Source organism: Hibiscus syriacus, unplaced genomic scaffold (assembly GCF_006381635.1).
Source record: "Hibiscus syriacus cultivar Baekdansim isolate YM2019G1 unplaced genomic scaffold, ASM638163v2 tig00110299_pilon, whole genome shotgun sequence".
In the NCBI taxonomy this organism is placed as follows: domain Eukaryota; kingdom Viridiplantae; phylum Streptophyta; class Magnoliopsida; order Malvales; family Malvaceae; genus Hibiscus; species Hibiscus syriacus.
In genome coordinates this window covers 2,172,792-2,193,363 of record NW_024062668.1, presented here as the reverse complement: position 1 = coordinate 2,193,363, position 20,572 = coordinate 2,172,792, and the positions used below count along the sequence as shown (strand labels likewise).

The following is a 20,572-nucleotide window of genomic DNA, read 5'->3' as shown; positions in this document are numbered from 1 at the left end:
GGTAATAGGACGCTTCCATGCACTACGAATGTCACACAATGAGGTTTTGGTTTGGGGTGATTCGCACATTTAAATTATGGCTTTAATAGCATACAAAATGTCCCCCTTTGGTACATAACCGAGTGGTTTTCCTATTGTGGGTAAGTGGTCTCTAGCCTATGGGTTCTCCCCATGCCACCGCCAACCTACAATAACAATTACGAGAAATGGATGCTTTTACGTATATAAATTGTGCAAGATAAAAGGGAAAGATATGATTTATTTGATCCTCCGTTAGTCTTACATATATGTTGAAACCCTGAGGCTCCCCATTTTCATCAGAAACTACCGCAACACTGATATCATTTGTGAGGATATCCACTGAATTATCAGTAGGCACAGTCACAACAATCTTAAACTTCCTTGGCAAGAACTGTGTCTCATATATCAGCTCAGGAAAATTAGGGAAACTCGTTCCATGAGAATTATCATTCCTAGCTTTCACGACTTCCAGAGGCTCCGATATCATGAATTTCTCCTCATTCACCCATAAATCATAGTAAAAAACTGAATGAGGAGTTAACAATGCAGCAATATTATCAGCAGTTTCTTGTGCAAACTAGTATTCTTTCGTCATTAATGGCACAACGGGAGCAAGCACATTCCAATTTAGATCCCCGCAAGCACCAAGGGTCGAACCCATGTTTCTAATAATGGTGCTCATCACAGTTTTGAGGTCCTTCAAAACACCATGGAGCTAAAAGGTTTTCCGTATCGTCAAACGCAAAGTTCCAATACCGAATTGATCAGCAAGATCGTCCATAATCAAGTAGCACTTGGCCGGGACTTTTCCACCGGGGGTTTTAGTCCGAAGCATAAACGAAAAAGACCTTGTACCTCGCTCATCTCGATTATACTATTGATAGCTCCCGTGGAACTTAATTAATTACTTTGCAGCCTCGTTTGTGTTCAGGGTATCGATCAATATCTCCTCATTGAGAGGGTATCTAATGAAATTGCTCTCTTCTTTGAATATCTTAACTTTACTTCGCTTTGGTTCTGTAGCGTTTGTTTCAGGCTTCACTGGTTGTAAATGCAGTCAACAATAAACTAAACGAGTCAACATAAAAATATTGTATATTTAGAACAAAATTAATCTCATTTCACAGAGAAAAATATGTCATTGTAATAGAAAACAGTCTCAATTGATCATTTGACATTAGCAATTCTCAAGAAAGCAATAAAGAATCAAATGTAAGTATAAGTGCCATTTAATTTTATGTTTAATAGAACTAAATTGTGCTTTGGAAATAACGATTTTACCCTCATTGTTTAACATATAAATAGAGGGCAATTTCATTCATTTAGAGATACCAAAGCAATTGTTTACATTAAAAACACTCTCATAAGAGAAATTATTACATGAACCCTTTCCACCACCACATTCATGGTCCTTAACCAATTAAATGAGTACACATCACATTTATTTTTCACATCATATTTCCTTAAAAATTAAAATTTCCAAATCACCATCTTCTTCTTTATCCCATCTTCACCTTCCCCAATCTTAAAACATCAAATCTTCATGTTTTGCCCTACTCTTTCTTTAATCCACCACTATAATCTAAATTAAAAATCATCACTTGTTGTTTATCTTATCCTTTTATTTCTCAATCTTAAGGATTAACTCTCCATGTTTTTGCTATGTTCTTTCTTTGGTTCACCAATATAATCCATCTTAAGCATTAATCCTTTACAATTGTGCTATATAGAAGGAAATTCTCATATATCATACATCAATATAGAAATTCTCATATATGTTTTTAATGAGATTTTGTTGGTTAAGAAAAAAAATAAATATAAAAATAAATAATAAGAAAATAATAAATTTGAAAGAAATTTAAAAATTTTGAATTAGGTTTTAAATCTTGATTATAATAGTGAACCAAAGAAAGAGCATAGCAAAACATGGATATTTAATGCTTAAGATTGGGGAAGAAAAGGATGAGATAAAGAAGAAGTGGTGATTTTTTATTTAGATTATAATGGTGGATTAAAGAAAGAGTAGACCAAACATGAATATTTGATATTTTAAGATTAGGGATGGAGAGGATGAGATAAAAAAGAAGATGATTTGAAAATTTTAATTTTTAAGGAAATATTTTATGAAAAATAAATGTGATATGTACTCATTTAATTGGTTAAGGACCATAGATGAGGTGGTGGAAATGGTTTATGTAATAATTTCTTCTCTCATATAGTGTTGCCTTGAGTTAAGAGAAGAGCAGTACCACCAGAGTCCACTCCATCTTTCGGGTATACGGAATTTGGAGAGTTGTTCTAATCTCGGGGAGCCATTCATTCATTGTAGCGATCTAAAGGGGTTCTCTGCTGGTTTGCAATCTCATTTCTTTTGCTTTGAATATCTTATTGTTTTCCTGTTATTTTCATCTTGCTTTATGGTATTCTTTATTCTGCTTTTTACATAATTGTTTTTCACTTTGATACTTTTACTTTGCTTTCTTACTCTGGTTTCACCAGATCTACATTGCTCTGCATTTTGGTAAGAGTTTACAGGATTCTTTATTTCTTCCGCTTTTGGTTTTGCTTTGTTCTTTTATTCCTTTGGATTTTTCTCTATTTTTAACTCTTCTCGCCATTAGATCTGAGTAAAAACACTTCAGTTTTAGCTGAAGAACCTGTGTTGTGATCTAGATCCAAACACGATCTTTTCTCTTTGTATAATTCTTATACCTAAGCTTATATGCATGATTCTTGTTCTTTGTAAGTGATTTTATTGGAAAAATGGGTTTTTATTTTAATTTTTGAAATTTTGGCGTAACTATGTTTTGGGTTTGGTTGCATTGTTATCTATTTAGTAACTAAGAAAAAGTGAAGGAAGTGGGAAGGAAAAAAGAGCTCCCATATTTTGCTTTAATTTAAAAAAAAATTATTCAATTTGGTTTTAAAGGATTGAAAGAGACACCTTACTTGAGCGTCGGTTACCGTGAGTGTGCATCTTCTGTCTTCTTTGGATTCCTTTTTCATAGTTCCTCATAGCTTTGGCTATAGATGATTACTTAAAGTCATGTCCTTTTAGACCCCATAGGGTGTAGGGGGAGGGCTCGACAGAGTGGTGTCAAGGAGATTAGACTTAGAGTTTGTTCGTTGAATGTAGGAACATTAAATGCTAGGCTGCTGGAGCTGACCGACATACTTAGTAATAGGAAAATAGATTTTACATGTATTCAGGAGACTAGGTGGAAAGAGGCTCGCGCCAGAGACTGTAATGGGTACAAGTTGTGGTATTCAGGTGTAAATAACGCTAGAAATTGGGTGGGTATCTTGGTATCCTCTAGGCTCAAGGAAAATGTAGTTGAAGTTTGTAGATACCGAGATAGGATCATGATGATTAAGGTTATTATAGAAGCGGAAGTGGTGAATGTCCTTTCAGTGTACGCCCCACACGTTGGCCTAGGGGAAGGGGAGAAACGTTGCTTCTGGGATCAGTTAGATGATGTACTTAGGAGCATTCCGGAGGACCTAAGAGTTTTCATACGGGGAGACTTCAATGGCCATATAGGTAGTGCAACCGATGGGTATGACGGTGTTTATAGGGGTTTCGGTTTTGGTAGTAGTAACGAGGAGGGGCGTACGTTGCTTGAATTTGCTACTGTACATGATATGGTGGTCAATAACTCCTTCTTTAACAAGAGATATGGGAACTTGATTACGTTTCATAGCGGGGGACATTGTATCCAAATCGACTACATCCTGGTTTCGAAATCGGGATCAATGGGCTTGCATTGACTGTAAGGTGTTCCCGAAGAGGCATGTGCATCACAACACATATTGTTGGTTTTGGTGTTCCATGTATACCACAGGCGGAGCACTCAGAGGAGGGATAAACTTGGTAAACTAGGATCCTTTGGAAGAACTTACATGGAGCGACAGCTAATGACTTTAGGAGTAAGGTTTTGTCTAATACAGGTTTTGGAACTACAAACTCAAATAATGCAGATATGTTATGGAAAAATATAGCAAATACCCTCAGAGAGGTGGGCAAAAACACCCTTGGGTTGTCGTCAGGGAAGGTCAAGGAACATAAAGAATCGTGGTGGTGGAACGATGAAGTCCAAACTAAGGTGAAGACAAAGCAAACTTGCTTCAAGGAGTTCTACAATGCAATGACGACGAAGAAAGATCGAGAGCTAAACAAATATACAAGGAGGCAAAGAGGGAAGCCAAGAAAACAGTGGCTAAAGCAAAGGATAAGGCATACGAGGAAATATACAAGAGATTAGACACCAAGGAAGAACAAAACGGCATCCTCAGGCTTGTAAAATCCAGGGAAAATAGGAAAAATGATCTAGGTAGCATTAGGTTTATTAAGGACAACAATGGTGTTCTTTTAGTGAAAGATCATGATATTAAGAGGGTTTGGGGTAGTTACTTCTTTGGCTTATTTAATGAAGGTGCCTCTCCCTGTAGAGATAGTATCGTTGATGGGTCAACCGACCATCATACTACGGTAAATGACTACCCTACAAGTAGGATTGGGTTTGAGGAAGTCAAAATGGCTCTGAGAAATATGGGGAGGGACAAAGTTATCGCTCCATATCAAATTCCAATCATTGTATGGTTGGCCCTAGGAGAAGAGGGAGTTAAGTGGTTGACAAACATCTTTAATATTATTTTAGAGACTACCAAGATGCTAGAGGAGTGGAGAGAGTCTACGGTGATACCAATCTATAAGAATAAAGGAGATCCCCATCGTTGTGACAACTACAAAGGTATTAAACTACTCAGCCATACCATGAAGCTATGGGAAAGGGTGATAGAGGCTAGGTTGAGACAGGTTACTAGGGTTTCAGAAAACCAATTTGGCTTTATGCCAGGCAGGTCTACTACGGAGGCGATTCATCTACTTTGATGGCTTATGGAGAAATATAGGGAAAAAATAAAGATCTTCACATGGCGTTAATTGACCTTGAGAAGGCGTATGATAGCGTTCCCCGCGATATGATCTGGAAGACCTTGGAAACGAGACGGATCCCAATTACTTATATCCGAGCGATTTGTGATATATACTGTAGATCTACTACATAAGTGAGGACTATAGTTGGCAACACTGAGGCATTCCCGGTGGAAATCAGACTCCACCAGGGGTTGGCTCTTAGCCCTTACATCTTCGCCTTGATTATGGACGACATTTATTGTGCGACACCAGACGGTGTTCCATAGTGTATGCTTTTCGCTGATGACATTGTCCTAGTTGCTGAAACAAAAACTGAGCTGAATAGTAGACTGACTACCTGGAAGATTGCTTTGGAAGAAAAAGGTCTAAGGATCAATACTGAAAAGACAAGTATTTATGTTCAAACTTCAGTGGAACCAAAACGATGAAGATGTAGAAGTATGCATAGAAGGACACGTTCTCCCCTCAAAGGTTTGTTTCAAGTACCTAGGGTCTATGATACATAAAGATGGGGGTGTAAATGATGACGTTACACACAGTATAAAGGCAGGATGGCTAAAGTGGAGGGATGCTACTGGAGTTTTGTGTGACAAGAAGGTGCTCTAAAACTTAAGGGAAAATTTTATAGAATGGCAATAAGACCAGCGCTACTGTATGGACCAGAATGTTGGGCAATCAAGAAGGATCACGTAAGGAGGATGGAGGCCGCATAAATGAGAATGCTTCGATGGGCATGTGGTAGGACTCTGTGGGACATGACACCAAACTCTGCTATTAGGATGTCCTTGGGGGTGGTGCCTGTATCCGAAAAATTGAGGGAGGGAAGACTACGGTGGTTTGGGCATGTCCTTAGGCGACAACCGTCGGATGCGGTCAGGAGGGTAGAGTCGACGGTGTCAGAAGGAGATGACGACCAAGGCGGAAGTGGGAAGACTGCTTGAGATCTGATTTGAATGATTTAGCCCTTACCGAGGACATGACCTCTGATAGGAAATTATGGAGACTTAAGACTAAGGTAGCCGAGTAGTGTGGGTCACAACCATACGGTGTAACATCTCTGTCTTCTTTTTAATGCCTTTGTAGCAATTACCATAACTTCTATTTTTTATATGTTTCTGTCATTGGAATATATGAAGGCTTAGAACTAGGGTAGCTGAGTAGTGTTTCATTAGTTTAGATTTTAACCCATTTAACTTTAGTCCTTCTCGTAGCTTGCCATCGTTGACTTCTGTGTATCATTCTCTTCAGGTTTCCTCTTTTTAAATTTAGCCGGGTCTTACGTTTCTGTCTATATGCAGAGAATTTTTACGCAAGGATTTATTTGCAGGGGTTACTTCCCATTACAGACGCGCATATGAAGATTGTTCAACTATGTATTTACTTATTTATTTATACATGCATTGCATTTTATCTTTATTTTTAATTTTCTGACTGTCGGAGGTCTTCCACAGAATTGCTCTCAACCTTGTGTTTGGGGTCAGCCTACTACCCTACCTCCCCTTACCCCATACATATGGGAATAAGGTTTTGTTGTTGTTGTTGTTGTAATGTTAATGTGTCTTTTTACGGCAGTCTATTTTCCAATAATTTAGAAGCAAATTCTTTATTGCTGCTAAATACGAAAATATTATTATTGTTCATGTTGTGAAGAAAGATGGATTCTATAGTCTACTGGAAAATCACTTGTAAGAAACTCTAATTATTTCTTTTACTAATGTTGAGATAATATTAGAATACACTTTTGAGTAGCCTAGTGTGTTAATCTAAAACATTTTAGAACGATTAATGATTATATGATTAATTATACGATAAGAAACCCGATTTAGCACGTCATTCATGATTCCAACCAATAATATTTTTTATCTTGTTTTTTTAAAGTGAATATTCATCTCTTTCTTAAATAACATTTTTTATATCATTTTTTCCTCAAAGTGAATCTCCACCTCTTTCCTACATATAAATAAAGAATAGACAATTACCTCTTTCCTACGTGTAAATAAAGAGTAGACAACTATTTTAAAATTATTTTAAAATTAATGGAGGGATGTAATTCACTTGACCATGGAAGGGATGACGTGATTAGTCTTGATGTTATGGGTGTGATTTATATGATTAATTATACCTAATGTGGATGTAGTGCTACATAACATTGAACTTGGACGGAAATAATTAAAGCTAAATTTTTATTTATTATTATTAGTTAAAAGATATTTGTTGACTGACCACATCTCGGTCAAAGGTCACAAAAAGAATTCAAAGATGCTTTTGACCATATGGTCAACGGCCTATAACCCTTTATCCTGCCTTTTTTGTTAGAAGTATTATTTAAGTTGCTATTTATAAAAATGATTAAAAAAATAAGCAACTTGCTGTATCATCTACCATGCTCATAGACACCGATTTACAAAACGAAACGTCTTTCAACTTGAAACGACAAATAAAACCTGTGTGCCATCTTATTATGAAACCTCCATCAAACCACTACCTTGACTACATACTATTCAGTTCTATTCAGCAGTATATGTACAGAAATGCAGGCTCGGGAAATTTGATAGAAGCAAAGAAGACGAAAACAATGTTCTTCTCCCCTTCCGTCTAACAGAAGCCAAGAATGACTTGCCCCTCGACAATGAAATTGCCATGATTGTGGTCGAGGACAAGTCTTGGAGTTTGACCAACCCTTCAGCTTTTGAAAGGGTGTCCTCCGTTCACCGGATAGCAAGCGGCCTGATTAGAGGAGATGCTACTGCCTAATTTCTGATAATGACTGCTGCTGTTCACATGGTGCGTGCCATGCACATGAGATACTCTTGCTTCTTGCAGGGTGAGGGTGGAGGTCCAGGTTTCGGCAGAATCAGTTTGCAATGGTTCAGAACTGGAGGAACTTGGAGACTGAGATAAGGCAGGACCTGAACCTGACCCTTTTGCTTCTCCCGTATCAGTATCGGCATCTGTTTTCTTCGCAAACCGTCCTCCACTACCTCTCGCCCTACGCAAAGCATGCTGGTGCCTAGATTCGTGAAGATAGGGCTGTAGGTTATAGGAAATGAGGTATAACACAGATAGAGGTCAGATGACATGCACCGCAAATTTTACAATAAAATGGAACAGATTTCTCACAAAGTAGTTATTTGAACTCTAATAGGCAACATTTAAAATACTCTTGTTTAAACTGTCAATCAACTAAGAGAGAGGTTTTTTATTTACCTTTCGAGATTTATAACCTTCTTCTCAAGTTCTGCTTTGGCACGGGCCTGCCTTCTCCTCAGGATTCCCTGGTATTGTTTTGCATTTACATAAACAGGCTCTTGTGCCATTTCAATCGGCAAAGTCATTCTTGCATGAGATATTCCAACAAATGGAGGATAACCCTGGACATAGCAAAAAAAAAATACCCATTAGAAGGTGCACCATTTCTGGAACATCTAGTATCAAAACAAGGTTCTCAAATGAAGAATCTTATTGCAATAATGCTCTTGATTTAGAGGATTTTATCATATTATAAAAAAGTAACAAAGAGAAGAAGATGTGTAACATAGTAAAATAATGCTTCAGTTGGATTTCCCTCTTCCCTTGCATCCCATGTCAACAATCTCTAAAACTCCACAAAGATAGGAAGAAAAAGAGGGGAAAGACAAATCAATGGATGGAAATAAACCACTAACTGATTCAGAGACCAGGTAAGGAAAAGAAATCCAGCCAATCTACTATGCAAAAACACCAGAGACATTGTTCCTTAGGTAGCCATTTCTCTTCTCGATGTTTCACCAACCATTTTTCCTTTTTGTACCTCAGAAATTCAAATGCAATATCATGGCCAGATGATGAATTAAATATTCAGAATTGGAAAGAATTAGAAATCCAAAATCATACCAGGTTTCCTCAATTAAATTTGGTAAACTAACCCTACACAAGGTAAGGAAACACACATACATAATACCATTTTTGCTCGGGCAAAGCACATTTTTTGCTTCTTGTGCCTCAAGTGTATAAAAACCCTCGACAACACTGAATAGAACATGTAACATGCTGAAAAATGAGCAAAGTGCGAATCCTGTTGGATTCCTCTCCAACTAAAACCAAGCAAGGAAAGAACAGTCAAGTTCTTTTTTCCATCCAGAAAATAATGATTATGCTTTGCATTCGAAAATGCAAGTTAGGCAGCAGAAATGTTTATTAAGTGGAATGGAATAATAAATATATGCATTTGTTTAGTCATGACAAATCCGTACTATAATCACCAGCTAAAACTGCAATCTATTTTGAAGCATCAGTGTAACCTTGATGTCTCAAGAGAATGATTTCATGCAAAAGATAAAAACACTAACAGAAACAAATGTACAAGCAGAAAAAATTTAAGATAAAATTAATAAGAGGAAAATGATGAAATCATAAGAGAAGAAAGCATTATATTAGATCATAATCATATTGATTGACAGACTAAAGCTCCATACCAAAGGCTGATGTCCATAAGCTGCCATCATTCCTCCATAATGTGGATCCATATATGGATTTGATGCACATGCCTGGAAAAGGATTGGAAGAAAATTAGGAATCCTTCAAAAAAAGTTCTGAAACAACGATATCCCTAATTGTACAGAACAGAAAATCTTGGGCCCGAGGTACTTACAATTGAATGACCAACAAGCTCGAAAAGGGGAGGCTGCGTGAGGCCTTCATCACGCATAGTGGGTACTGAAGATGCAACAAACTGCAAATTGTGATGTTCTTGTCCACCATTTCCAACTGCAAATGAATAGAAGAAAATGGTTGGCAACCCATCAACCACCAATCTCTTGTATGAAAAGAATAATCAGTACCAGACAGTAGTACCAACATATTAGGCCGCTAAAGCTCTATAGAGAGCACCGAAAATATTACTTCATAGCACATTTACTTATACGGTTATACCAGTCAAGAGAGACCAAATGTGTTCTAGTATTCTGGAAAACTACAGCATATTTAACTGAACCATTAGATTTTTCAGTTTAATACTTTAAACACATTTGAAAAGAACTGATGGTTTACATGAAACATTCGTAAACACTAAACAGAACCTAAAACAATATATACTTTAAACCATCTATAGATCCATGTTCAAGCTTGGAAGTCAAGAAATGGAGAAGAGTATGACCCAAAAACAAACTTTGTAGAGACTTAACCATTTATATTACTAACATCATTTTAGTAGTTATTTCCTAAAGATATTACTAGAATAATGATGTGAAGTACCTGCCCGAGAGGATGCCGTAGTTTGTGTTTCTTTATTAACACCATCCTCTTCATTCAGCCCACCGTTGGATAGTGAATGCCCATCATTTGACTCTGAACCATTAGTGCATTCCATTGAAGATAAATTTAATGAGTTTACTCCTCTCACTCCCGTGGAGATGGAACCATAACCGATATTAGGCCACTTTAATTCAGAATAAACTGCTGTTGGATGAACACCATGCACCCCAGGTTCTAATTGGCTTCCATCTACTGAATTTGACTGCATTCTTCCATAAAAAACTCAAATGATAGTCAATTCGTAATATGCAAATGGAAATTTGTTCTTTGGAAATGAAAATTCTTCTTACTTACGTGATGGCACATGTGACTAACAGAACAAAGCAAAGCAGAAAGAAAACATAAAAAGGGAAAGAAATAATTTCCACATTCCTCAGACGAATAAAGCAAAGCTTATTTCAAAATGAGAAATGGAAGCATAAAAAGCAATAACACCAAACTTTGACCACATATGTATACAAAACCCAGAAATGGCAAAATTAATATATTCTGTGTCCATGTTAGTAAAATTTATATAACTGTGGGGAAGATATTAGAAAATTTTGCTACTTGTTCTATGTTTAAAATTCCATGGACTTGTGGAATTATCCAAAAATACATCAAGGATTTTGCATTTTATTACAAATAAAATAAAAGTTCCTCAACTACTGTTCTTCTTCACAATTTATAGGTAGCAAGTCTATTTACTTGCGACGTTTTCCAAAACATTAAAGTTTAGAACATTCTTTTTATGTCTCGAGAAAGTTCTTTCCTCGGTCTGCTCAAAGTTTAAGCTTTGCACGCTTCACCAATTTTCTTTCCCGTATTATCTCACAAATCCCAAAGTTTCTAACGCTAGAGGTCACCTCAATTCATCAAAATCCACAACTAAAACCTCAAATTTCGTAACCCCAAACACATAATTCTCGAGGGAATTTTAAACCAGAGGAAAAGACCCTCGACACCCTAAACTGATTCCAATCCCACTTCAAAAATTACCCAAAAAAGAAAGGCAAAAGAAGAAACAACTGAAAACAAACAGAAAATGAAGATACCAAATAACAAAAGGGAATTGAAATTGAAAAGGACACTTACCCGTTTAGCCGAGAAGAGAGGAAGAGAAACAAAAACCCTAAATTCCGGGGACTTTCCAAGAGAGAAAATCAAAACTAGTAAGAGAGAGAAAGTCAATCTAGTTTCCGTTCATTTCTCAGTACAACACTAAAGAAGAGCTTCACCTTTCTAAAACTTTATTTATTTATTGCGTACTTCAACTCTGAGAAGTAAGCTTTTGATCGCGTCACCAACTATTGGGATTCCAGGTTATGTCGAGCTTTTACCGAAACGTGGACCATTTCATTATTTTCCTCGTGACCAATCCGTTCTCGCTCTTCTCACGTATTCTTAATCAAACTAAGACTTTTGAAAGGGGCATTGACCTTCGCTTGACTGAGAGCATAAAACCGGTGAAGAGCCGGTTGCCGGTGAAGAAGCGAGTACGTTATCAAAGACGGAGGGAAAGAAAATATAAGTAAGAAAAGGGGGGAGAGAATTGGAATATGGAAGGTAAGGCCCACGTGACACGCACTTGATGAGCATAAAATACGGGAAACGCGTGTCTCAAGCCCGGGACCACTTTTATTCATAGTAACGACAAATAAGCTTGGTCTATTTTTACAAGATAAATATAAAATAGTATTCATTCAATTTTAAGTTTCTTTTATTACCAATTCTTCATAAAAAAATACTAATTTTATTAAATAAATATATTATTTTATTAGAACGAATGGGTCAAATCAAATGTAACTGTCTACTGAAATATTATTGAACCGTGCAAGCCAAAATCCAAGATTTTACATTGAAAATTCAATTTAAATACAATTAGGCTTGTTATCAAGCGACACTTTGGTCGAGTGGTTAAGGCGTGTGCCTGCTAAGTACATGGGGTTCCCCCGAGTCTCTCAGGCGTCGCTCAAATATTTACTTAACCTTTTTTTAGGGTAAATTATGTATTTAATACCTAAATTATCATATTTGTCATTTTAATGCTAAATTTTTAATTTTTTTTAAAATCATACTAAAGTTTAATTTTTGTTTTATTTTAGTATCCTCGTTAAAAAACTTAACGTGTTTAATACCTAAAATATCATCAGTTTTGGTCTGTTTTAGTACTTAAACTTTCAAAAAAAAATCCAAAACTTAACGTTAAATTTTAAATGTGGGTACTAAATGAAACAAAAACGTAAGATACTAAAATGAAATAGAACTAAATTTTAACGGTGAGATAATAAAATAAAACAAAAACTAAACTTTAAGTGTTATTTTAAAAAAAAATTTAAGTACTAAAATATCAAAATTGATAATTTAGGCCTATTTGAAAATTGCAAAAATAGCGAAAGCCTTTAAAGCAGGCAATTATCAAATGGTTAGCCTAGTTTTAAGCACCATCACTTTCCATGATTAAATACAAAACAACCATCCATTACTATTACCAAATTAAACTATAGTATTGTCCTTATCGGAGGATTGCTAATATATTAAAATTTTATCATACTCGATTTAAATTAAATATTTTTAATCGTAATATATTTTTTAAAAATATAAAATGTAACTCATTTACTTCAGTCTTACATGATTTGACCCACCTACTTATATAATATCATTAATTAGTCCATAAAATAAATCCATTAACTGTTTTGATTGAAACACTAACAATTTTTTCTTCAACAGTATGTTCTCCTAGCTTATACGATGGCGATGATTTTTTTTTTTTTAATGTGTGTTTTCAAGAAAAAACCCATGTCAACAATTTTAATCAAAATAATTAACATTATTTAAGTTATAACATTATAAAATAGAAGCCCCAAATTATATTAAATTAAAGCATGGAGATCAAATCCAAAATTTTAGCATGGTCAAAGGACCACAATCATAATTTGACCTTCATCACTCCTGCAAATTAAATAGCAATAATAATAAACTCAACTCACAATGAATTTAGCTAATAAGTAATAAAAGTATTAAGGAAAATGATTTAGAAATTTAAAAATATAAATGTATGGCCACCCCTTTCCCTTCCACTACAGCAAAAGTGTTCTGTAGCGGCGTTTGGAGAGTAAACGCCACAATATTTTGAAATATAGCGGCGTTTATAATCCAAACGTCGTCAAATGATAATATAGCGGCATTTTTTCAAAAAACGCCAAAAAAGAGTAGTCATTTAGCGGCATTTGTATAAAAATGCCACTATTGAGTATTAATGGTGCAGCGTTTTTTGATAAACGCCGCAATATGGTTGTTTTTAGTGGTGTTTTATGTACAAACGCTGTAATATAGTGGACATATAGTGGCGTTTTAACAAGAAACGCCGCAATAGAGAATAAATTTTACGGCGTTTTAGGCCAAACGCCACAATATAGTGGTAATTTAGCGGCGTTTATACCTCAAACGCCGCAATAATTAATACTTTCGCGTCGTTTTTAGACAAACGCCACAATAGTATTAATCAATAGTGGTTTTTTTATAAACGTCGCAAAAGTATGTTATATAGTGGCTTTTTTTAAAAAACGACGCAAAATGTTCAATATATAGTCCTCTTTTTCTCTTACCTGAACCCTAAAATCATTTCAATTCTTCTTCCCTCAAACCTTTTTCCCTAGTACAACAACAGGCTGAGCACGATTCCAAGTAACGTCGTCTTTTGAATGTCTCGGCGACCAAATATGCCCTCTGATTGCAGAGTTGAAACAGTTATGGGAAGGGGTAATTTATTTTGTTGTTAGGTTTTATTTTGCATAACTTGTGGGTTAATTAAAATGTATATTTGTTAATTACATAAAGCTACATATATCAGTCAGTTTAGCTGATGTAGAGTAGAAATTAAATATGTAAAATCATTTTTATCTAAATAAAGGTAATTAGTGTCGTTTGTTTACAAACGCCACTAAATTTAGACATATAGCGGCGTTTTTTAATAAATGTCGCAACATATTAGTACTTTAGCGGCGTTTCGAGAAAAATGTTGTAATATGGTTAACATATAGCGGCGTTTTGGTATCAAACCCTGCAAATGATTCGGACTTTAGTGGCTTTTTGATAGAAAATGCCGCAAATGTTTTTTATTTAAACGTCATTAACTTTAGACATATAGCGGCGTTTTTAATAAATGCCGCAATAGATTAGTACTTTAGCGGCGTTTTGATAACAAACGCCGCAAATGATTTGTACATTAGTACCGCAAATGTTTTTTATTTAAACATCATTAACTTTAGACATATAGCGGCGTTTTTTAATAAACACCATAACAAATTAGTACTTTAGCGGTGTTTTGATAAAAATGCCGTAATATGGTTCACATATAGCGGCATTTTGGTAACAAACGCCACAAATAATTCATACATTAGTGGCGTTTAGATAAAAAACGCCGCAAATGTATTTTATTTAAACGTCATTAACTTTAGACATATAGCGGCGTTTTTTAATAAATGCCGCAATAAATTAGTACTTTAGCAGCGTTTTGACAAAAACGCCGCAATAGGTTGCACATATAGCGGCGTTGTAGTAACAAACGCCGTAAATTAATGATACATTTATGGCGTTTTGACAAAAAAACGCCGCAAATGTTTTTAACATTAGTTGCGTTTATAATTAAAACACCGCAATTGGTTACCCTTCAATGGCGTTTATATTGTTAAATGCCGCAAAGTCCGTTTTAATTCACCATTCGCCCTAGCCATTTTTCCATCACGATTTTCCTTTCCATCTCCTTCACTGCTCTCCTTCACTACACCCATCATCCTTCGCCTCCAACGTCGTCGCTTCCAACAATCTTCGGTCGAGAACTAAAATCCAACCTAGCATTTCTTAATCCTTCTTCCCTTGTTTCCCTTCGATTTCTCTCTGATTTCAGACTGGCGGAAAATTACGCGATGAAAACGAGAAGCTTTTCGCGATACCCAGGTTAGGCTTTCTTTCTCTTAGTAGTTAATTCAAAGGGCATGCATGTAATGCATAGGTTGGTTGCAGTGACTAGTGAAAATTGATCCATTTTCACATGTTAATCACACTTTGACTTTATTCTAACTAATTAAGGGTTGTGAGACTCGATTATAGTTTTCTGGTTGTTGCAATGGTTTGTTTTGTTATCATTACGACAAAGATGCTAACAATGTTTGAATTGATAACTCTTCCCAGAAATTGCGTTTTATGTTGTCCAGTTTGAATAAATTCTTTTCTTTCCCTATTCTTTAGCAGCGTTTTCTTAGAATTTATATCAGGTAGATCCAAAAATAGGTACTACAAGAAAGACCACATTATGTAGGCCAAGAATGAAATCAAAACTCAATGAGAAGTATAATGTAGGGATGAACATATGCTTTTTCCTGAGACGGAAGATGTGGTTTGAAAGTCATGAGTATCATGATATTTCAGAATATGGCATGTTGAAACCCGGTTCTAGGTGCAGTTTTGTGCATCATCATTTGTCCAATATTTGTATGGGACTCATTTCCTCATTAGCTTAAACCTTGCTTTGAACCTCATTTTGCAAGAGTGCTTATTGACTTTGCGAATGGTTTACTTTCTTGTCTTATATTTACTGTTATATTTGTTGTGCTTGTGAATGCATAAATTAATGTTATCTGTGCAAATGCTTAAAGTCTTGTTAAATACAAAAAATTTAGAACCCTGGTAGTGTTCCTCCTGCAACATCAAGGCTTTCACCCCTCCCTCCTGAACCATATGACCATGGTGCAACCGTAGATATTCCTCTTGATTCTACCAAGGTATCCTAAAAGTTTCCATATGTTGAATGGCCAATTGTCATGTTTCTGGATATTATGTTTAAGCAAAAGACTTATTTTGATATTTTTGTCTTGTCAAATCTAGGATTTGAAAGCTAGAGAGAATGAACTTAAAGTAAAAGAGGCTGAACTGAATAAGCGGGAACATGTAATTTGTTCTCATCTGTTTGCACTCGGGTGAGGCTTGCCAATGAATAATCAATCTGGTTCTTCCAATTTATTTTTTTTGGTATCATTTGTTATAAGTCATCCCTTTTGCATTGAATTTCAAATTATACACATTTCTGATGCAATTTAATTATTGCTATCTGCACACAGAAAATGAAAACTGTAGTTTTGACTCTAAATTTATGTTTAATTGTTTTATCTATCTCAATGCTTGTAAAATATCTTTTTTTTATGAAGTATTTTCCTTTTTGTTATGAAAATTCTAAATTATACAATGACTTGATCCTTGAATGTTCTGATATAATATGTAATTGTGTTATCTGTCAGGTGGTTTTACAATTCATCTGCTTCCAGAACAAATTGTGCTCATAGTAACTGAATGTTATCTTTATATTTTGTAGGAATTGAAATGGAATGAGGATGCAATAGCACGGGGTAGGTTCTTTTTTTCCCCTTTTATCTCGATAACTTGTGTATTGCCAGGTAAGCTTGATTTTGACATATGTTCCTGCCTTCTTCTTGGTAGCTGGAATTGTAATAGAGGATAAAATTTGGCCACCATTTTTTCCTATTATCCATCATGATATTGCAAATGAAATACCAATCCACCTGCAAAAGATGCAATATGTTGCTTTCACAACATTTTTATGTGAATTCAAGTTCAGGTTTTTCTGTTTCTTTCTTACATCATAATATTGCTCCTATTATCCATAATGATATTTCAAATGAAATACTAATCCACCTAAAATAGATGAAATATGTTGCTCCTATTATCCATTGTTACATTTCTTTTGTGAGTATTTCTTGAGGTATTTTTTATTAATAAAGTTGTGGAACTTGAAGTTTTACAGCAGTTTGCCTGAGTTAATAGCTCACTACATCCTGAAATCCTTACGGCGAATTTTGATCCTCTTAAACCTTACGACGAATTTTGATCCTCTTAAACCTTCATCGCTGAATCTTGCTTTCATTTCGAAAAGCCTGACTAAAAATATATACTTCAAGTAACAGTTTTTTACTTGCCTAGTCGTGTTGCAATTCTCATGGTAGTCTGGTTCATCTTGTTCCTGATGTTTATAAAATTTCTTTGATTTGGTGTAGTGCTTTGATTTCAATAACTATGTTGACATAAACTCTAGAAGCCATCTGGCGCTGCCCACATTGCAATCAACATGTTATGTGTGACTTGTGCAATTTTATATTAAAACAAGTAGGGGAGAAAGTATACACTAACTAACTATATACCAACTCTTAGTTTCAGAATCGATTTATGTAAACCTTGCTTGTCAGTGATTTTTTATTGTGGATGAAAGTTACTTATATTGAACTGATTTTTAATTAAAGTTGAAATGATTATAGCTCTTATTGTTGGTTGTTTGTATATAACTTTACACATGTGACCAAGGGAGGTGTTAGAATTTTGATGGGGTCAATTTGTTAATGTTAGTCCTTACTGATGTTAGATAATTATTTGTGTTTGTGAATTCAGGTTTTTTAAAGCTCCAAATCAGTGAATACTACATTTGTGGACCCTTTGTTTGCACTTGTCTACTATTTTTTTTCTTGAAAGGTTGATTCTCAGAGAGTTTTAGTGAACATTACCCAGGTTTGTTTCTTTGAACCTCGTTTCTTTGAATGGTAAAATTGTAAAATTTAATTCATGATTTGATCTAAATTTTATATATAATTACCTAATTTTTTAGTAGGTTGATTATAATTGTTCGAGACGTCCAAATAATCAAAAAGACTCTTAGATGATTAGAATCGATCCTAACAACTCACCATGGGATGGATAAATGGACGTTATATCTTTATAACTTGTTGTTAGGTTATTTTATTATTTGTATTTAAATCTCTCCACAATTAAATATAAGAATACTTTAATTATCAATATAAAGATTTAGTAATTTTTAGATTGATTAGTTCATACAGTAAAAATGATTGTATAGAGTTCTAATAAAAGCATGAAAGTTAAAACTATTGTTTAGGAAAATGAAAGGGGACTAATTGTCGGGGTTGAAAGGTTTGATCGAAAAATGTTTAGGTCAGGTGTGACTCTCCCAGTTTAGGGTCAGGGTATATCTAAGACCTAATTGGAATTTATTCTAGAATTTATAGATTATCCACAAAGAGAGACGGTGATAGAATTCAATGTAATGTTTCTATTTAGGTTCTAAATTTATCTATAATATTAGCAATTAATATTTGAATTTGAAACTCCAGAAATACGAAATGGATAAGAGTTGGATGGATTTCTCAAGGGTAAGCGTCGAATATCGAAATGGAGTCTAAAAATTTCTAAATTTAGCTTTTCTGAATGCAAGCCAAGAGAATATGATTCTTTGCCCTTATAAGAACTGTGTTAACATTAACTGGCACATTTGTGAAGTTGTGTACGAGCATCTAGTTATTTTTGGATTTGTTCGGGGGTATAGAAAATGGATCTTTCATGGAGAGTTTGTATCAGATAGATATGCTTCCACGAGTTATTCGACTTATCCTGCTCCTTCTCACCATCCAACTTTTAGAGAAGATGACATGGAAGGGATGTTAGGAGATGCATTTAATATGCACACTCATCAGCAGTATGTTACAGAAAATTATTGTCATAATGATGTTAATGATTTCATTGAGATGTGAAGAATTAGAAGTATTGAAGAGCCAAATGGAGAAGCGGCAAAGTTTTACAAGTTGCTGAATGAAATGAATGAACAACTTTATGAGGGATCAAAGTTTTCAAAGTTTTCTTTCTGCATTCGTCTTTTCCACTTAAAATGCTTGGGAGGGTGGACTGGTAACTCCTTTACGCAATTGTTGGAGTTACTAGGAGAAGTGTTTCCTTTTGCAAAAATCCCTCAATCATGTAAAGATATGAAGAAAATGGTAACATATTTGGTTCTTGCATATGACAAAATTCATAGTTGTCCGAATGATTGTATGTTGTATTGGGGTGATCGAAAAAATCAGGACTCTTGCCATGTATGTGGAAAATCTCGATGGATGATTAGAGAGGTAGAAAATGATACTGAGGATGAAGCTCAAGCACGATCAAGAAAGAAACCGATTAAGATTTTACGATATTTTCCTCTCATACCTAGGCTATAAAGATTGTTTATGTCCTCCAAGATTGCTGAGTCTATGAGGTGGCATCATGATGGAAGAACCGATGATGGATTATTATGGCATCCAGCGGATTCTTTATCTTGGAAGTCATTTGACAACAAGTTTTACGAGAGATCCTCGAAATGTCAGGCTCGGTCTTGCAACTGATGGGTTTAATCCATTCAAAATCATGAGTACTTCGTATAGTACTTGGCCTGTTGTACTTGTTCCATACAATTTGCCTCCCTGGATTTGCATAAAAAAATCATCTTTCATCTTATCCATGATAATCCCCGGCGAGAAAGGCCCCGAAAATGATATTGATATTTACATACAGCCACTAATTGCAGAGTTGAAACAGTTATGGGAAGGGGTCGAAACGTACGATGTGTTGACGAATGAGAACTTTAATTTACGCGTGACTTTATTATGGACAATTAATGATTTTCCTACGTATGCAAATTTATCGGGTTGGAGTACCAAAGGTCGTTACGCTTGTCCTTGTTGTGCTATAGAAATATGTTCGAAGTGGTTGGTTAATGGAAAGAATTTCTCTTATATGGGACATCGTCGGTGGTTACTTGATAATCATAGATTTAGAAGTCAAAAGAATATGTTTAATGGTGATGAAGAGTTTCGAAATGCTCCTGACCAAACAACCAGCTCTCAAATATTCAGAATGTTGAAAAATATCAATTTTACTTATGGAAAGATGAATCAACCAAGTAGTGCACGATCAAAGAAAAAGGCAAAGCAAGTCAATGAAGAGGTTGAAGTTGATGAACAAACTGATGATGAGTTTGATGAAGAGGATGATCCAAACGAGGTAGACTTGTGAAAAAAGATGATATATTTTCTGAGTTGCCTTATTGGAAAAAGAAGATTTTGAGACATAATCTTGATGTAATTCATATTGAGAAGAATGTTTGTAGAATATTATCGAGACCATTCTGAATGATGGCAGAAAATCTAAAGATAATCTTAAGAGTTGACTTGACTTAGTGGACATGAGAATTCGACATGATCTTCATCCGTAATTACGTCCAAATGGAAGAAATTTCTTGCCGCCTTCTATTTTTTCTCTTTCAAAGAAAGAAAAATAAGTGTTTTGCACGGTGTTGAAGGATATAAAAGTCCCAGATGGGTATGCATCAAACATTTCTCGATGTGTCAGTGTTAAAGATCGAAGACTTTATGGTTTAAAGTCACATGATTATCACATATTAATGCAAGATTTACTGCCAGTAGCTGTTCGCGGTTGCATGTCGAGTAA

General features: G+C 35.2%; 2 pseudogenes; both read right to left on the bottom strand.

Moving 5' to 3' along the window:
• Positions 1-69: 69 nt before the first annotated feature.
• LOC120116615 lies at positions 70-7,599 on the bottom strand (annotated as a pseudogene).
• On the bottom strand, positions 7,377-11,720 carry LOC120116543 (annotated as a pseudogene).
• Between the last annotated feature and the right edge of the window lie 8,852 nt (positions 11,721-20,572).